The sequence below is a fragment of the Triticum urartu genome, chromosome 6 (assembly GCF_003073215.2).
Source record: "Triticum urartu cultivar G1812 chromosome 6, Tu2.1, whole genome shotgun sequence".
Classification (NCBI taxonomy): Eukaryota; Viridiplantae; Streptophyta; class Magnoliopsida; order Poales; family Poaceae; genus Triticum; species Triticum urartu.
In genome coordinates, this window is record NC_053027.1 from 574,513,162 (window position 1) to 574,532,037 (window position 18,876).

The following is an 18,876-nucleotide window of genomic DNA, read 5'->3' on the forward strand; positions in this document are numbered from 1 at the left end:
GTAATAAAGTTGCACATTGCAGTAATAGAGTTGTACTATATAGCTCCAAAGTTGGCATCAAAAAATTCGTCAAAATATACCCATGCGGGATCTAGTTTCAAAGATCTCGTCGCGAGGATTTCAATGGTGAAAACGGATTTGAATTCCGACGCGCGGTTTGAAAGATATAGCTTTTTGAATTTTTAAAACCCGAAATAAATGCAGATGGATCTGTCTTTCTTAAACTAAAAGAGCAGTGTGAACGTATTTAATGCCACGCCTGCATGCACTAGCAGACAAATAAATTATCACATGCATGCGCTGTGAGAGCCGGCCGCTCGGTTCGACTAAAAAGTGCGCGGCCACTTTTTAGATTTTAGGTATTAGCTGATCCCGTCAATTTATAGTAGTAGCATGGGAATTGCAGACCGTGCTACTATTAGAAAATAGTAGTAACGCGGTTTTTATATTCCTCGCTACTACTATAAGCTAGCCTGGGAGGATATTTAGTAGTAGCGTGGGAATGGTAGACCCGCGCTACTATTATTTTTTAGTAGCAGCACACTGTTTTTACCCGCGCTACTACTAGATAGTAGTAGCGTGGCTTCCATTCCCACGCTGCTGCTATTGCTTTGTCTATAAGCTTTTTCCTAGTAATGACGGTGGACCCAAATTAACAAGCCTAATCCAAAATAATATATGATTAAACATGGATACAAACAACCATTTAATCCAGCAGCTATATTTGAAATATAAAATTACAGATAACACGTGGAAAGAGCCAGTTGTTTAATCCAGCAGCTATGATTGCAAAATAACATGACAGATTACACATGGAAGGAGTTACCATCTAATCTAGCAGCTATCAGTGAAATCATATCATTCCAGATTACACTTGGATAGAGCCAACCATTTAATCTACCGAAGCTACCATTAAAAGCATATAATTAAAGAAGATCCAACTTCCTGAAACATAAGACCTACCTTTCTGTGACTTTTTTTCCACTTGTTTTTTGCGGCGCACTGCGATGGGCCAGCCCAATCGACGCACCGCGAGCGACATGCCTGTGCAAAAGCGCGGCATTTTGATGCAGAATGCGTCACATAGGAACTCCCGCGCGCACTCCTTTCCCCACGCACCCTTTCGGGCCGTCCCATACGCGGGCCGCCTTGTTTTTTCATTTGATTTTTGGCCTAGTTTTCTTCTTCTTTCTTATTGAAATAATTCTGCATTTCAGCAGAGTTCCATACTGAATGCACCCACATTCTCTCCAGCAAGCAAGCACTTTGCAATGAATAGAGCAAAATAATGCACGGCAGAAAAATGCAAGCTAGTAGCGGTGACACTTGACACCCCTCTCTCATCCCCTACAGAAGAGTGCGATAAAAGCCTTCGAACTCTGCAAACCTAGGCTCTACTAAACTCCCATTGGAAGGGATCAAGCATATGTCGCAAAATTCAGTAAGAGGTATCTGATGGGGTTCGGCGTATAAGTTAAGCTGCATTTCAGGGGGATTATTCCTAGGAAGGAAACTAAAGCTTTGCACAAAGGAGTTTGTGAGAAGATGACACTGTTCACATTCAGCTGCCATGAAGTCGGTGAGGCCGGCGTTAGCAGCATATTGTGCAAACTCTTGAAGGATTCCGGCCCCTTCCATGAACGGGTTATGCGACCATTCGCACGGCCGTATCTCTGCCATTCTCCGGGTATGGAGATCACTATCAGATGACTCCCCGATAACTCCCTTGGAGTTCTTCTTGGAAGCAAACTTCCTAAAGATACTCATCTTTTCCTATGAACAAAATTCTGAAATTTTCAGTCAACAAAATTTTCTCAACAAAACTTCACAAAATTGAAGGAAACTACTCATAGGGATGCATAGAGGCTATAGCAAGCATTCAAACTACTTAGAACTCTAAGAATTCAACATGCAAGCTCATCTATAGCAGCACCAAGAGTAGATAATTATTCAAAATATAAACTACAAAAGCAAAAACTAATTAGACAAACGGAGGAGTCACATACCAAGCAACAATCCCCCGAAACAGTTTTGAAAATGGAGCTTCGAGCAAAGAGATCGAAATCCGCGGGTTTGAGAGCAAGAACATGAGAGAGAGAGAGAGAGCAATGGTGATTTTTTTCTAGAGGTAGGTGGTGATGTGGGATGAAGAAATAAGTGAGGGGGCCCACGTGGGACCATAACCCACCAGGCCACGCCTGGGGATCCTGGCGCGCCCAGGTGGGTTGTGCCCACCTGGTGCACCTCCCTCTGATATTATTTGCACCAGAAATTCTTAAATATTCAGAAAAAAAATCGTATTAAATTTTCAGAGCATTCTGATAACTTTATTTTAGGGTCATTTTTTATTCCACGGGAAATTCAGAAAACAGACAAAACATGGCATTTTATTTTATTTAACTAATAAAAAACAGAAAACAAAAGGTAGGGATAGAAGGTAGTGCTCACTAAATCCATCAACTTCACACCTCTCAAAAATGATCCATTAATAAGGTTGATCAGGTCTTATTAACAACCACTTTCGATTAGCATGAAACTGAAGAACTTTCGTAAATCACTAACTTACCTCAACGGGGATATGAGTGTCCCCAACAATAAGCATCTCATATTTCTTTTTGATAGTAGGTAGAGGTAGTTGAAAACTTCCAATAGTGATTGTTGAAGATTTTTCAATAACATTAATAACATTCACTTGGAATTGTTTCTTTGGAAAATGCACCGTATGCTCATTACCATTGATATGAAAAGTGACCTTACTTTTATTGCAATCAATAACAGCCCCTGCAGTATTCAAGAAGGGTCTACCAAGGATAATCGACATGTTATCATCCTCGGGCATCTCAAGTATAACAAAGTCAGTCATAATAGTAACATTAGCAACAACAACGGGCACAGCTTCACAAATACCGATAGGTATGGCAGTTGATTTGTCAGCCATTTGCAAAGATATTTCAGTAGGTGTGAGTTTATTCAAATCAAGTCTTTTATATAAAGAGAAAGGCATAACACTAACACCAGCTCCCAAATCACATAAAGCAGTTTTCACATAGTTCCTTTTGATGGAGCAAGGTATAGTTGGTATTCTCGGATCTCCATGTTTTTTAGATAATCCATATTTGAAAGTATAATTAGCGAGCATGCTGGAGATTTCAGCTTCCGGTATTTTTCTCTTATTGGTGATGATGTCTTTCATGTTCTTTGCATAATGAGGCATTTTCAAGATATCAGTCAAGCGAGTACGCAAGAAGACTGGCCTCGGCATTTCAGCAAAGCGTTCAAATTCTTCATCATCTTTATTTTTAGTTAACATAGGTGGAAAGGGCATAGGTTTTTTAACCCATGGTTCTCTTTCCTTACCATGTTTTCTAGCAACAAAGTCTCTTTTATCATATATTTTATTCTTGGGTTGTGGGTTATCAAGATCAACCGTTGGTTCTATCTCAACATCATTGTCTGGTTCTTTATTATTTGTTTGAGTGTCTTCATGAACCTCATCACTATATTTTTCATTATCAGAAGGTGAGTGTTCACTACCAGATTGAGTTTCAGCATCAGAGATAGAAACTTCATTATCATTATCAGGAGGTTTTTCTACTTCAGGTTTACTAGAGGCATGCAAAGTCCTATCATTTTTCTTCTTCTTTTTCTTTTTAGACGGACTATGCGCATCAGGGTTAACCCTTTGAGAGTCTTGTTCAATTCTTTTTGGGTGTCCGTGATACGTCTCCAACGTATCTATAATTTTTTATTGTTCCATGCTATATTATATTCTGTTTTGGATGATTAATGGGCTTTATTATACACTTTTATATTATTTTTGGGACTAACCTATTAACCGGAGGCCCAGCCCAAATTGCTGTTTTTTTCCTATTTCAGTGTTTCACAGAAAAAGAATATCAAACGGAGTCCAAACGGAATGAAACCTTCGGGAACGTGAATTTTGGAACAAACGTGATCCAGAGGACTTGGAGTCTACGTAAAGCAATCAACGAGGAGAGCACAAGGCAGGGGGGCGCGCCTACCCCCCCAGGCGTGCCCTCCACCCTCGTGGGGCCCATGTTGCTCCATCGACGTACTTCTTCCTCCTATATATACCTACGTACCCCAAACCATCAGATACGGAGCCAAAACCCTATTTCCACCGCCGCAACCTTCTGTACCCACGAGATCCCATCTTGGGGCCTTTTCCGGCGCTCCGCCGGAGGGGGCATTGATCACGGAGGGCTTCTACATCAACACCATAGCCTCTCCGATGATGTGTGAGTAGTTTACCTCAGACCTTCAGGTCCATAGTTATTAACTAGATGGCTTCTTCTCTCTCTTTGGATCTCAATATAATGTTCTCCTTGGTCTTCTTGGAGATCTATTCGATGTAATCTTGTTTTGCGGTGTGTTTGTCGAGATCCGATGAATCGTGGGTTTATGATCAAGTTTATCTATGAACAATATTTGAATCTCCTTTGAATTCTTTTATGTATGATTGGTTATCTTTGCAATTCTCTTTGAATTATCAGTTTGGTTTGGCCTACTAGATTTATCTTTCTTGCAATGGGAGAAGTGCTTAGCTTTGGGTTCAATCTTGCGGTGTCCTTTCCCAGTGAAAGCAGGGGCAGCAAGGCACGTATTGTATTGTTGCCATCGAGGATAAAAATATGGGGTTTATATCATATTGCATGAGTTTGTCCCTCTACATCATGTCATCTTACTTAAAGTATTACTCTGTTCTTATGAACTTAATACTCTAGATGCATGCTGGATAGCGGTTGATGTGTGGAGTAATAATAGTAGATGCAGAATCATTTCGGTCTACTTGTCGCGGACGTGATGCCTATATACATGATCATACCTAGATATTCTCATAACTATGCTCAATTCTATCAATTGCTCGACAGTAATTCGTTTACCCACCGTAATACTTATGCTATCTTGAGAGAAGCCACTAGTGAAACCTATGGCTCTCGGGTCTATCTTCCATCATATTAATCTTCCAACACTTAGCTATTTCTATTGCCATTTATTTTACTTGGCATCTTTATCATAAAAATACGAAAAATATTATCTTATCATATCTATCAGATCTCACTCTCGTAAGTGACCGTGAAGGGATTGACAACCCCTTTATCGCGTTGGTTGCGAGGTTCTTATTTGTTTGTGTAGGTGCGTGGGACTCGCGCGTGGTCTCCTACTGGATTGATACCTTGGTTCTCAAAAACTGAGGGAAATACTTACGCTACTTTACTGCATCACCCTTTCCTCTTCAAGGGAAACCAACGCAGTGCTCAAGAGGTAGCAGTCCCTCAGGATAAAGTGGTTCCTGAGTCATTCTACCTCCCCTAGTCATTACCATAACAACATGATCATTAATATTATTATTCATTTCATCTAGCAACCCTCTTTGAGATTTAGCAACTTGTTCTAACTGAGTTTGAACCATAGAAGCATGCTTCCCCACACCTCTAACATCAGTTGAGATTTTAAATAACAAGTCACTCAAGCGAGCAATCATATCAGAATTGTATTTCAACTGTTTGATAACATTTGCATTGTAGTGATCTTGCTTTCTAATGTAATTTTCAAACTCATAAAGGCATTGGCTAAGGTGCATATTGTAAAGATTATCATTATCATTGAATTTCATTGGAGAATTTACCTCTACCACCTTAGGTGGTGGTGGTGTATCAAGCCCATGTATTACCTCTACCACATTATAGTTACACTACCATGCCTACATTACACATTTGTTAAAATTAGTTTGCACATAATGGAGCGGTTATGTGCATAAAATCATATAATATCAATAACTAGATGTGTACCCAGTTGCTTTGTTATTTTTTAGTGAATTTTTTTCCTAAAGTTGCCATCTATCAAAAGAACATTTCCCTAAATTTGTATGCTCAAATGAAGTTTTGGCAAATCCATATGGTACCATACAACAAATGTTCCGAGGCAAACTATTCATGGAAAATTTGGTTTGTGAATCATGGTAAATTTAGTAATTAGCCATGGCAAAGTTAGTACATTGATCATGGCAAATCTAGTTTATGTATCATGGAAAATTTATTCTTGCCATGACATTTTTCACCTTTTGAAGTATGGAAATTTAGTTGATGCTTTTTTCTTTGAGCATCGTGGAAATTGGTTTGTATGTAGCTGGTGATTCTTACATCATTGTTGACATGATGGCAAAATTACACTAAATATGCCATCATCGCAAACTTTCGCACATTTTTTCCATTAATGTCCTTTATCTAACCATCATGGCAATCATCTTGTGTGCACCACTATGGTCACCATGGCAAACTTACACACATTTTCCCCCATCAATGTGTGTTTTTAGGACCATGACAAATTTCTTTCTTTTGCTAAGTGGAAAATCACTTTTTATGAGACCATGGTAAATTTAGTTGAGTGATCATGGCAAACTTAGTTTATGCATCATTGCAAATTTAGTGATGGACGATGGCAAACAAATTTGACCATGGCATTTTTTAATGGGCCATCTGCATTTCTATCCCTAACTCGAACCACCTACTCAGATTTATCCCTAATTTTGAAGCATGCTCAAATTTACCCCTCCGTCTTTAAGTGACCTTACAGAAATACCCTTCCATTCCGTTTTCGTCCGGTCAAAGGGGTTTGACCGTCTAACTGATGTTTTTTGGACAATTTGCCCCTACCTCCACGTGTCACTTACAAGTGGGACCGAGTGAGAAAAAAATAAAAAATAAAAACAGTTTCTCTCACCCCTCACTCTCTCTACCCTCTCTCTCCACCCCCTCTCTCACTTACACATGGGACCCCACATGTAAGTGTCTAGTTATTTTTAATTAGTTTAGCAGTTTTGTTAATTGGTAGGGCCTGCCGATTTTGTCTCGGTAATTAGCATAATATTTAACACACTATAGGATTAGTGCTAATCTAGATAATGGCCCCACATGTCATAGAAAGCCCATTAGTACTAATCGAACCATCGGCGTTAAGCCGCCGGCGAGCACACGCCACGGCGGAGGGCGGGGGAGCTCTGTTCTGGCGACCAAACGATTAGTGGAATGGTCCTTTGCGCTCCTGGGCTTGCTCCATGTTGAATAGAAGTGGCAGGGCGAGCGGGGACGGCCAGAGTGTCGGGCATGGCCTAGGCCGCCGGCGGCAGCGGTCAAAGCTAGGTGGCAGGGGGGCTAGAAAGCAGGGGGGAGAGGGGTCAGCATCAACGTCTCACTGTGAGCATGCCAGAGTCTTCAAAGGGTCTGGGGACGGCCGAGCATGAGCACACGGACCTCGCCTACGGCCGCCGGAGCAAGGCGTCATGGGGAGGCGGCTGGACAAAGAAGAGCTCGTCGGCAACATGTCCGGAAGTTCCGCCACACCGTATGGATCTCCTATACGATAAGGGAGCACCGAGGGACCTCGTACGACAGCAAATCAAAGATGGCGGCCGGTGGGCAGAGGTGGCGGTGATCTCGTCGGTTGCGTAGTTGCAAGGCACCCGAGGTCCAGATCTACGGTGTGGTGATGCTCTATTCTACGGCGGGCCTTGCAGACACGGCGGTCCGGCTTCTTGCCGTCGTTGGCAACGTTAACGGCGGCGCTCGGGTGAACGGGCGGCCGGACATGCCCTTAGCCTCTGATGACGAAGAAGATGACCATCCAGTGGGCTGGGCTGGCTAGGCTTTTCTGGGCCAAAAAGCTAGCATGCGCTCTCTCTCTCTTCTTTTTAAATTTATATCTTATTTTTTTCAGGGGCAAAACGTCCAACAAACGCCCAGAAAACGGTGAAAGCCCTTTGACCTAACGGAAACGACATGGAGGGGTATTTCTATAAGGAGACTTGATGGCGTAGGGGCAAATTTGAGCATGCTTTGAAATTAGGGGCAAATCTGAGTAGTGGGTTCGAGTTAGGGACACAGATGTAAAAGACCCTTTTTTAATTTGGACCAATTTTGAATTTTAATTTGGACCACGAAAAATTATTTTTTGTAGCATGGAAAAACAAAAAAATGACTATGGAAAATTTGTATTTTGGAACAAGGCATATTCTGTGGAAACAAACCATGTGAAATCCGAATATCCAATTCTAAGCTTAGGCTCATTTGCTCCAGGTGAACAGTAAATTCAAAATAAATACTAAAAATTACCAGAACGTGATAAAATACTAATTCCAATTGCAGTATATCAATAAACAAATTTTCTAGGTCGTCCTATTTTGGTAGAATTTTTTGAGTTCCAGAAGTTTGCTTTAGTTACAGATTACTACAGACTGTTCTGTTTTTGACAGATTCTGTTTTTCGTGTGTTGTTTGCTTATTTTGATGAATGTATGGCTAGTAAAATAGTTATTAAACCATAGACAAGTTGGAACACAGTAGGTTTAACACCAATATAAATAAAGAATGAGTTCAATACAGTACCTTGAAGTGGTGTTTTGTTTTCTTTCGCTAATGGAGCTCACGAGATTTTCTGTTGAGTTTTGTGTTGTGAAGTTTTCAAGTTTTGGGTAAAGATTTGATGGATTATGGAACAAGGAGTGGCAAGCCTAATCTTGGGGATGCCCATGGCACCCCAAGATAATCTAAGGACACCAAAAAGCCAAAGCTTGGGGATGCCCCGAAAGGAATCCCTCTTTCGTCTTCGTCCATCGGTAACTTTACTTGGAGCTATATTTTTATTCACCACATGATATGTGTTTTGCTTGGAGCGTCTTGTATGATTTTAGTCTTTTCTTTTTAGTTTACCACAATCATCCTTCCTGTACACACCTTTTGAGAGAGACACACATGATTCGGAATTTATTAGAATACTCTATGTGCTTCACTTATATCTTTTGAGCTATATAGTTTTTGCTCTAGTGCTTCACTTATATCTTTTAGAGCATGGCAGTGGTTTTGTTTTATAGAAACTATTGTTCTCTCATGCTTCACTTATAGTATTTTGAGTGTCCTACAAAATAGCATGGTAACTTGCTTTAATTGTGAAATTAGTTCTAATATGCTAGGTATTCAAGATTGGTAAAAACTTTCTTATGAGTGTGTTGAATACTAAGAGAAGTTTGATGCTTGATGATTGTTTTGAGATATGGAGGTGGTGATATAAAAGTTGTGCTAGTTGAGTAGTTGTGAATTTCAGAAATACTTGTGTTGAAGTTTGCAAATCCCGTAGCATGCACGTATGGTAAATGTTATGTAACAAATTTGAAACATGAGGTGTTCTTTGATTGTCCTCCTTATGAGTGGCGGTCGGGGACGAGGGATGGTCTTTTCCTACCAATCTATCCCCCTAGGAGCATGCGCGTAGTGCTTGGTGCTACCTCTTGAGCACTGTGTTGGATTTCCTTGAAGAGGAAAGGGTGATGCAGCAGAGTAGAGTAAGTATTTACCTCAGTTTTTGAGAACCAAGGTATCAATCCAGTAGGAGACTACACTCAAGTCCCTCGTACCTACACAAAACAAATAGCTCCACGCAACCAATGCGATTAGGGGTTGTCAATCCCTTCACGGTCACTTATGAGAGTGAGATCTGATAGAGATGATAGATAATATTTTTGGTATTTTTGGTATAAAGATGCAAAGTAAAATAAAAGGGCAAAGTAAAAAAGCAAAGCAATAATAAAGTGATGGAAGATTGATATGATGAGAATAGACCCGGGGGCCATAGATTTCACTAGTGGCTTCTCTCAAGAGCATAAGTATTCTATGGTGGGTGAACAAATTACTGTTGAGCAATTGACAGAATTGAGCATAGTTATGAGAATATCTAGGTATGATCATGTATATAGGCATCACGTCATAGACAAGTAGACCGACTCCTGCCTGCATCTACTACTATTACTCCACTCATCGATCGCTATCCAGCATGCATCTAGAGTATTAAGTTCAAGTAAATAGAGTAATGCCTTAAGCAAGATGACATGATGTAGAGGGATAAATTCATGCAATATGATAAAAACCCCATCTTGTTATCCTCGATGGCAACAATACAATGCGTACCTTGCTGCCCCTACTGTCACTGGGAAAGGACACCGCAAGATTGAACCCAAAGCTAAGCACTTCTCCCATTGCAAGAAAGACCAATCTAGTAGGCCAAACCAAACTGATAATTCGAAGAGACTTGCAAAGATAACCAATCATACATAAAAGAATTCAGAGAAGATTCAAATATTGTTCATAGATAAACTTGATCATAATCCCACAATTCATCGCTCTCAACAAACACACCGCAAAAAGAAGATTACATCGAATAGATCTCCACGAGAGAGGGGGAGAACATTGTATTGAGATCCAAAAAGAGAGAAGAAGCCATCTAGCTACTAACTATGGACCCGAAGGTCTGAGGTAAACTACTCACACTTCATCGGAGGGGCTATGGTGTTGATGTAGAAGCCCTCCGTGGTGGATTCCCCTTCCGGCAGAGCTCCGGAAAAGGCCCCAAGATGGGATCTCGTGGATACAGAAGGTTGCGGCGGTGGAATTAGGTTTTTGGCTCCGTATTTGATCGTTTGGGGGTTCGTAGGTATATATAGGAGGAAGGAGTACGTCGGTGGAGCAAAGGGGGGCCGACGAGGTAGGGGCGCGCCCTAGGGGGGCGCCCTCCACCCTCGTGGCCACCTCCTTTCTTTCTTGATGGGGGGTCCAAGTCTCCTGGATCATATTCGGTGAGAAAATCACGTTCCCGAAGGTTTCATCCCGTTTGGACTCCGTTTGATATTCCATTTCTTCGAAACACTGATATAGGCAAAAAGTAGCAATTCTGGGCTGGCCTCCGGTTAATAGGTTAGTCCCAAAAGTAATATAAAAGTGGAAAATAAAGCCCAATATGGTCCAAAACAGTAGATAATATAGCATGGAGCAATCAAAAATTATAGATACGTTGGAGACGTATCAGGCATCCCCAAGCTTAATTTCTGCTCGTCCTCGAGTAGGTAAATGATAACAAAGAATTTTTGATGCGGAGTGCTACTTGGCATAGTTTCAATGTAATTCTTCTTAATTGTGGTATGAATATTCAGATCCGAAAGATTCAAGACAAAAGTTCATATTGACATAAAGATAATAATACTTCAAGCATACTAACAAAGCAATTATGTCTTCTCAAAATAACATGGCCAAAGAAAGTTATCCCTACAAAATCATATAGTCTGGCTATGCTCTATCTTCACCACACAAAGTATTTAAATCATGCACAACCCCGATGACAAGCCAAGCAATTGTTTCATACTTTTAACATCCTCAAAACTTTTTCAATCTTCACGCAATACATGAGCGTGAGCCATGGATATAGCACTATATGTGGAATAGAATGGTGGTTGTGGAGAAGACAAAAGAGGGGAAGATAGTCTCACATCAACTAGGTGTATCAACGGGCTATGGAGATGCCCATTAATAGATAGCAATGTGAGTGAGTAGGGATTGCCATGCAACGGATGCACTTGAGCTATAAGTATATGAAAGCTCAACAAAGAAACTAAGTGGGTGTGCATCCAACTCGCTTGCTCATGAAGACCTAGGGCATTTTGAGGAAGCCTATCATTGGAATATACAAGCCAAGTTCTATAATGTAAAATTCCCACTAGTATATGAAAGTGACAAAATGAGAGACTCTCTATCATGAAGATCATGGTGCTACTTTGAAGAACAAGTGTGGTAAAAGGATAGTAATATTGTCCCTTCTCTCTTTTTCTCTCATTTTTTTATTTTTTTATTTGGGCCTTTCTCTTTTTTTATGGCCTCTTTTTTTCTCCTTTTTTTATTTTATTTTTCGTCCGGAGTCTCATCCCGACTTGTGGGGGAATCATGGTCTCCATCATCCTTTCCTCACTTGGAACAATGCTCTAAAAATGCTGATCATCACACTTCTATTTTTCTTACAACTCAACAATTACAACTCGATACTTAGAACGAAATATGACTCTATGTGAATGCCTCCGGCGGTGTACCGGGATATGCAATGAATCAAGAGTGACATGTATGAAAGAATTATGAATGGTGGCTTTGCCACAAATACTATGTCAAGTACATAATCATGCTAGAAATATGACAATGATGGAGCGTGTCATAATAAACGGAACGGTGGAAAGTTGCATGGCAATATATCTCGGAATGGCTATGGAAATGCCATGATAGGTAGGTATGGTGGCTGTTTTGAGGAAGGTATATGGTGGGTGTACCGGCGAAAAGTGCACGGTATTAGAGAGGCTAGCAATGGTGGAAGGATAGGAAAAGTGTGTATAATCCATGGACTCCACATTAGTCATAAAGAACTCATATACTTATTGCAAAAATCTAGAAGTTATCAAAGCAAAGTACTACACGCATGCTCCTAGGGGGATAGATTGGAAGGAAAAGACCATCGCTCGTCCCCGACCGCCACTCATAAGGAAGACAATCAATAAATAAATCATGCTCCGACTTCATCACATAACGGTTCACCATACGTGCATGCTACGGGAATCACAAACTTTAACACAAGTATTTCTCAAATTCACAACTACTCAACTAGCATGACTCTAATATCACCATCTCCATATCTCAAAACAATTATCAAGCATCAAACTTTTCTTAGTATTCAACGCACTCAAAAGAAAGTTTTACAAATCTTGAATACCAAGCATATTATTATTATTAAGCAATTACCATGCTATTTAAGACTCTCAAAATAATATAAGTGAAGCATGAGAGATCAATATTTTCTATAAAACAAATCGACCACCGTTCTCTAAAAGATATAAGTGAAGCACTAGAGCAAAACTATATAGCTCAAAAGATATAAGTGAAGCACATAGAGTATTCTATCAATTCCAATTCATGTATGGCTCTCTCAAAAGGTGTGTACAGCAAGGATGATTGTGGTAAACTAAAAAATAAAGACTCAAATCATACAAGACGCTCCAAGCAAAACACATATTATGTGGTGAATAAAAATATAGCTCCAAGTAAAATTACCGATGGAAGTAGACGAAAGAGGGGATGCCTTCCGGGGGCATCCCCAAGCTTTGAATTTTGGGTGTCCTTGGATTATCTTGGGGGTGCCATGGGCATCCCCAATCTTAGGCTCTTTCCACTCCTTATTCCATAATCCATCAAAAGATTTCATCCAAAACTTGAAAACTTCACAACACAAAACTCAACAGAAATCCCGTGAGCTCCGTTAGCGAAAGAAAACAAAAGACCACTTCAAGGTACTGTAATGAACTCATTATTTATTTTTATTGGTGTTAAACCTAATGTATTCCAACTTCTCTATGGTTTATAAACTATTTTACTAGCCATAGATTCATCAAAATAAGCAAACAACACACGAAAAACAGAACCTGTCAAAAAGAGAACAGTCTGTACTAATCTGTAACTAACGCAAAATTATGGAACTCCAAAAAATCAGCCAAAATAGGAAGACCTAGTCAATTTGTTTATTTATCAGAAGCAATTGGAATCACTATTTTATCACGTTCTGGTGATTTTTAATAATTGTTTTCATGAACATAAAGTTTTTGGAAATTACAGCAAGATCAAATTACTATCATCCAAGAAGATCCTATAGGTTTAACTTGGCACAAACACTAATTAAAACATAAAACCACATCTAAACATAAGGTAGATGGATTATTTATTCCTAAACAGAAGCAAAGGCAAAAAAACTAAAAATAAAATTGGGTTGCCTCCCAACAAGCGCTATCGTTTAATGCCCCTAGCTAGGCATAAAAGCAATGATAGATCTAGGTATTGCCATCTTTGGTAGGCAATCCATAAGTGGCTCTCATAATAGATTCATATGGTAGTTTTATTTTCTTCCTATGGAAGTGTTCCATGCCCTTCTTTAATGGAAAATGGAATCTAATATTTCCTTCCTTCATATCAATAATTGCACCAATCGTTCTAAGGAAAGGTCTACCAAGAATAATAGGACAAGAAGGATTGCAATCTATATCAAGAAGGATAAAATCTACGGGCACATAATTCCTATTTGCAACAATAAGAACATCATTAATCCTTCCCATAGGTTTCTTAATAGTGGAATCTGCAAGATGCAAGTTTAGAGAGCAATCATCAAAATCACGGAAATCTAGCAAATCGCACAAAGTTTTGGGAATAGTAGAAACACTAGCACCCAAATCACATAAAGCATAAAATTCATGATCCTTAATCTTAATTTTAATAGTTGGTTCCCACTCATAATAAAGATTTCTAGGGATAGAAACTTCCAACTCAAGTTTTCTTCATAAGATTGCATCAAGGCATCAACGATATGTTTAGTCAAGGCTTTATTTTGACTATAAGCATGAGGAGAATTTAGCACGGATTGCAACAAGGAAATACAATCAATTAAAGAGTAACTTTCATAATTAAATTCCTTGAAGTCCAAAATAGTGGGGTTTAGCAATATCTAGGGTTTTGCTTTTTTCAATCCCACTTTTATCAATTTCATCATCAAGATCTAAATACTCCGAATTCTTGGAAAGCCTTCTAGGTAAAGGTGGATCATATTCAGTCCCATCATTATCAAGATTCATATTGCAAAACAAGGATTTAATAGGAGACACATCAATAACTTTTAGATCTTCATCTTTATTTTCATGGAAATTGGAAGAACACGCTTTAATAAAGGCATCTTTTGTAGCACACATCCTAGCGGTTCTTTCCTTGCACTCATCAATGGAAATTATCATGGCTTTGAGAGACTCATTGATATCATGCTTAGGAGGAATAGATCTAAGCTTTAAAGAATCAACATCAAGAGAAATTCTATCAATGTTCCTAGCCAATTCATCAACTTTAAGCAATTTCTCTTCAAGCAAAGCATTGAAATTCTTTTGTGAATTCATAAACTCTTTAACACTAGTCTCAAATTCAGAGGACATCTTATTAAAAATTCCATAAGAGTTGTTGTAGGAATTTCCATAATTATCAGAAGGATTACTAGGATAAGGCCTAGGATTAAAGTTTCCTCTATACGCGTTGTTACCAAAATTATTCCTACCAACAAAATTCACATCCATAGATTCATTATTATTCTCAATAAAAGTAGACAAAGGCATATTATTAGGATTAGAAGAAACACTCTTAGTAGCAAATAATTTCATAAGTTCATCCATCTTTCCACTCAAAACATTGATTTCTTCTATCGCATGCACTTTTTTATTAGTAGATCTTTCAGTGTGCCATTGAGAATAATTAACCATAATATTATCTTGGAGTTCAGTAGCATCTCCTAAAGTGATTTTCATAAAAGTGCCTCCTGCGGCCGAATCTAAAAGATTTCTAGAAGCAAAATTCAATCCGGCATAAATTTTTTGTATAATCATCCACAAGTTCAAACAATGAGTAGGGCAATTACGTATCATTAATTTCATTCTCTCCCAAGCTTGTGCAACATGTTCGTGATCAAGTTGCTTAAAATTCATAATATCGTTTCTAAGAGAGATGATCTTAGCGGGAGGAACATATTTAGAGATAAAAGCATCTTTGCACTTGTTCCAAGAATCAATACTATTTTTAGGCACAGACGAAAACCAAGCTTTAGCACGATCTCTAAGCGAAAAAGGAAATAGCTTCAATTTAACAATATCATTATCAACGTCTTTCTTCTTTTGCATATCGCATAAATCAACGAAGCTATTTAGATGAGTAGCGGCAAATTGATCTTCCATAACAAGATTCAACAAAGCAGTATTGATTTCACAAGATTCAGTATTGGTAAGAGGAGCAATCAGAGTGCTAAGGAAATCATTATTGTTGGTATTAGTAAAGTCACACAATTTAGTATTATCTTGAGCCATCGTGACAAGCAAGTAATCCAACACACAAGCAAAAAGGCAAGCGAAGAAAAAGGCAAACGGAAAAGAGATGGCGAATAAAACGGCAAGGGTGAAGTGGGGGAGAGGAAAACGAGAGGCAAATGGCAAATAATGTAATGCGAGAGATAAGGGCGAATAAAACGGCAAGGGTGAAGTGGGTACTTGGGATGTTGACTTTTGCGTAGACTCCCCGGCAACGGCGCCAGAAATCTTCCTGCTACCTCTTGAGCACTGCGTTGGATTTCCTTGAAGAGGAAAGGGTGATGCAGCAGAGTAGAGTAAGTATTTCCCTCAATTTTTGAGAACCAAGGTATCAATCCAGTAGGAGGCTACACGCAAGTCCCTCGTACCTACACAAAACAAATAGCTCCACGCAACCAACACGATTAGGGGTTGTCAATCCCTTCACGGTCACTTACGAGAGTGAGATCTGATAGAGATGATAGATAATATTTTTGGTATTTTTGGTATAAAGATGCAAAGTAAAATAAAAGGGCAAAGTAAAAAGCAAAGCAATAATAAAGTGATGGAAGATTGATATGATGAGAATAGACCCCGGGGCCATAGATTTCACTAGTGGCTTCTCTCAAGAGCATAAGTATTCTACGGTGGGTGAACAAATTACTGTTGAGCAATTGACAGAATTGAGCATAGTTATGAGAATATCTAGGTATGATCATGTATATAGGCATCACGTCCGAGACAAGTAGACCGACTCCTGCCTGCATCTACTACTATTACTCCACTCATCGACCGCTATCCAGCATGCATCTAGAGTATTAAGTTCAAGAAAACAGAGTAACGCCTTAAGCAAGATGACAAGATGTAGAGGGATAAATTCATGCAATATGATAAAAACCCCATCTTGTTATCCTTGATGGCAACAATACAATATGTGCCTTGCTGCCCCTACTATCACTGGGAAAGGACACCGCGAGATTGAACCCAAAGCTAAGCACTTCTCCCATTGCAAGAAAAACCAATCTAGTAGGCCAAACCAAACTGATAATTCGAAGAGACTTGCAAAGATAACCAATCATACATAAAAGAATTCGGAGAAGATTCAAATATTGTTAATAGATAAACTTGATCATAAACCCACAATTCATCGGTCTCAACAAACACACCGCAAAAAGAAGATTACATTGAATAGATCTCCACGAGAGAGGGGGAGAACATTGTATTGAGATCCAAAAAGAGAAAAGAAGACATTTATCTACTAACTATGGACCCGAAGGTCTGAGGTAAGCTACTCACACTTCATCGGAGGGGCTATGGTGTTGATGTAGAAGCCCTCCGTGGTGGATTCCCCTTCCAGCGGAGCTCCGGAAAAGGCCCCAAGATGGGATCTCGTGGATACAGAAGGTTGCGGCGGTGGAATTAGGTTTTTGGCTCCGTATCTGATCGTTTGGGGGTTCGTAGGTATATATAGGAGGAAGGAGTACGTCGGTGGAGCAAAGGGGGGCCCACGAGGCAGGGGAGCGCCCTAGGGGGGGCGCCCTCCACCCTCGTGGCCACCTCCTTTCTTTCTTGATGGGGGGTCCAAGTCTCCTGGATCATATTCGACGAGAAAATCACGTTCCCGAAGGTTTCATCCCGTTTGGACTCCGTTTGATATTTCGTTTCTTCGAAACACTGAAATAGGCAAAAAATAGCAATTCTGGGCTGGCCTCCGGTTAATAGGTTAGTCCCAAAAGTAATATAAAAGTGGAAAATAAAGCCCAATATGGTCCAAAACAGTAGATAATATAGCATGGAGGAATCAAAAATTATAGATACGTTGGAGACGTATCACTTGGTTTTTGATGACTTGTAGATTTTGCAATAAGTATGTGAGTTCTTTATGACTAATGTTGAGTCCATGGATTATACGCACTCTCAACCTTCCATCATTGCTAGCCTCTTCGGTACCGTGCATTGCCCTTTATCACCTTGAGAGTTGGTGCAAACTTCGCCGATGCATCCAAACCCCGTGATACGATACGCTCTATCACACATAAACCTCCTTATATCTTCCTCAAAACAGCCACCATACCTACCTATTATGGAATTTCCATAGCCATTCCGAGATATATTGCCATGCAACTTTCCATCGTTCCATTTATCATGACACGTTCATCATTGTCATACTGCCTTGCATGATCATGTAGTTGACATCGTATTTGTGGCAAAGCCACCATGCATATTATTTCATACATGTCACTCTTGATTCATTGCCCATCCCGGTACACCGCCGGAGGCATTCATATAGAGTCATACTTTGTTCTAGTATCGAGTTGTAATCATTGAGTTGTAAATAGATAGAAGTGTGATGATCATTATTCATAGAGCATTGTCCCAAAAAGAGAGAGAAAGGTCAGGAAAAAAAAGGTAAGGCCCAAAAAAAGAAAAAAAGGGGGCAATGCTATTATCTTTTTCCATACTTGTGCTTCAAAGTAGCACCATGATCCTTATGATAGAGAGTCTCTTGTTTTGTCACTTTCATATACTAGTGAAAAAATTTCGTTATAGAACTTGGCTTGTATATTCCAACAATGGGCTTCCTCAAATGCCCTAGGTCTTCGTGAGAAAGCAAGTTGGATGCACACCCACTTAGTTTATTTTGTTGATCTTTCATACATTTATAGATCTAGTGCATCTGTTGCATGGCAATCCCTACTCCTCAGGTTAACATCAATTGATGGGCATCTCCATAGCCCATTGATTAGCTATGCTGATGTGAGACTTTCTCCTTTTTTGTCTTCTCCACATAACCCCCATCATTATATTCTATTCCACCCATAGTGCTATATCCATGGCTCACGCTCATGTATTGCGTGAAAGTTGAATTTTTTTGAGATTACTAAAGTATGAAACAATTGCTTGGCTTGTCATCAGGGTTGTGCATGATGAGAGCATTTTTGTGTGACGAAAATGGAGCATGACCAAAACTATATGATTTTGTAGGGATGAACTTTCTTTGGCCATGTTATTTTGAAAAGACATAATTGCTTAGTGAGTATGCTTGAAGTATTATTACTTTTATGTCAATATTAAACTTTTATCTTGAATCTTCCGGATCTGAATATTCATACCACAATTAAGAGGGTTACAATG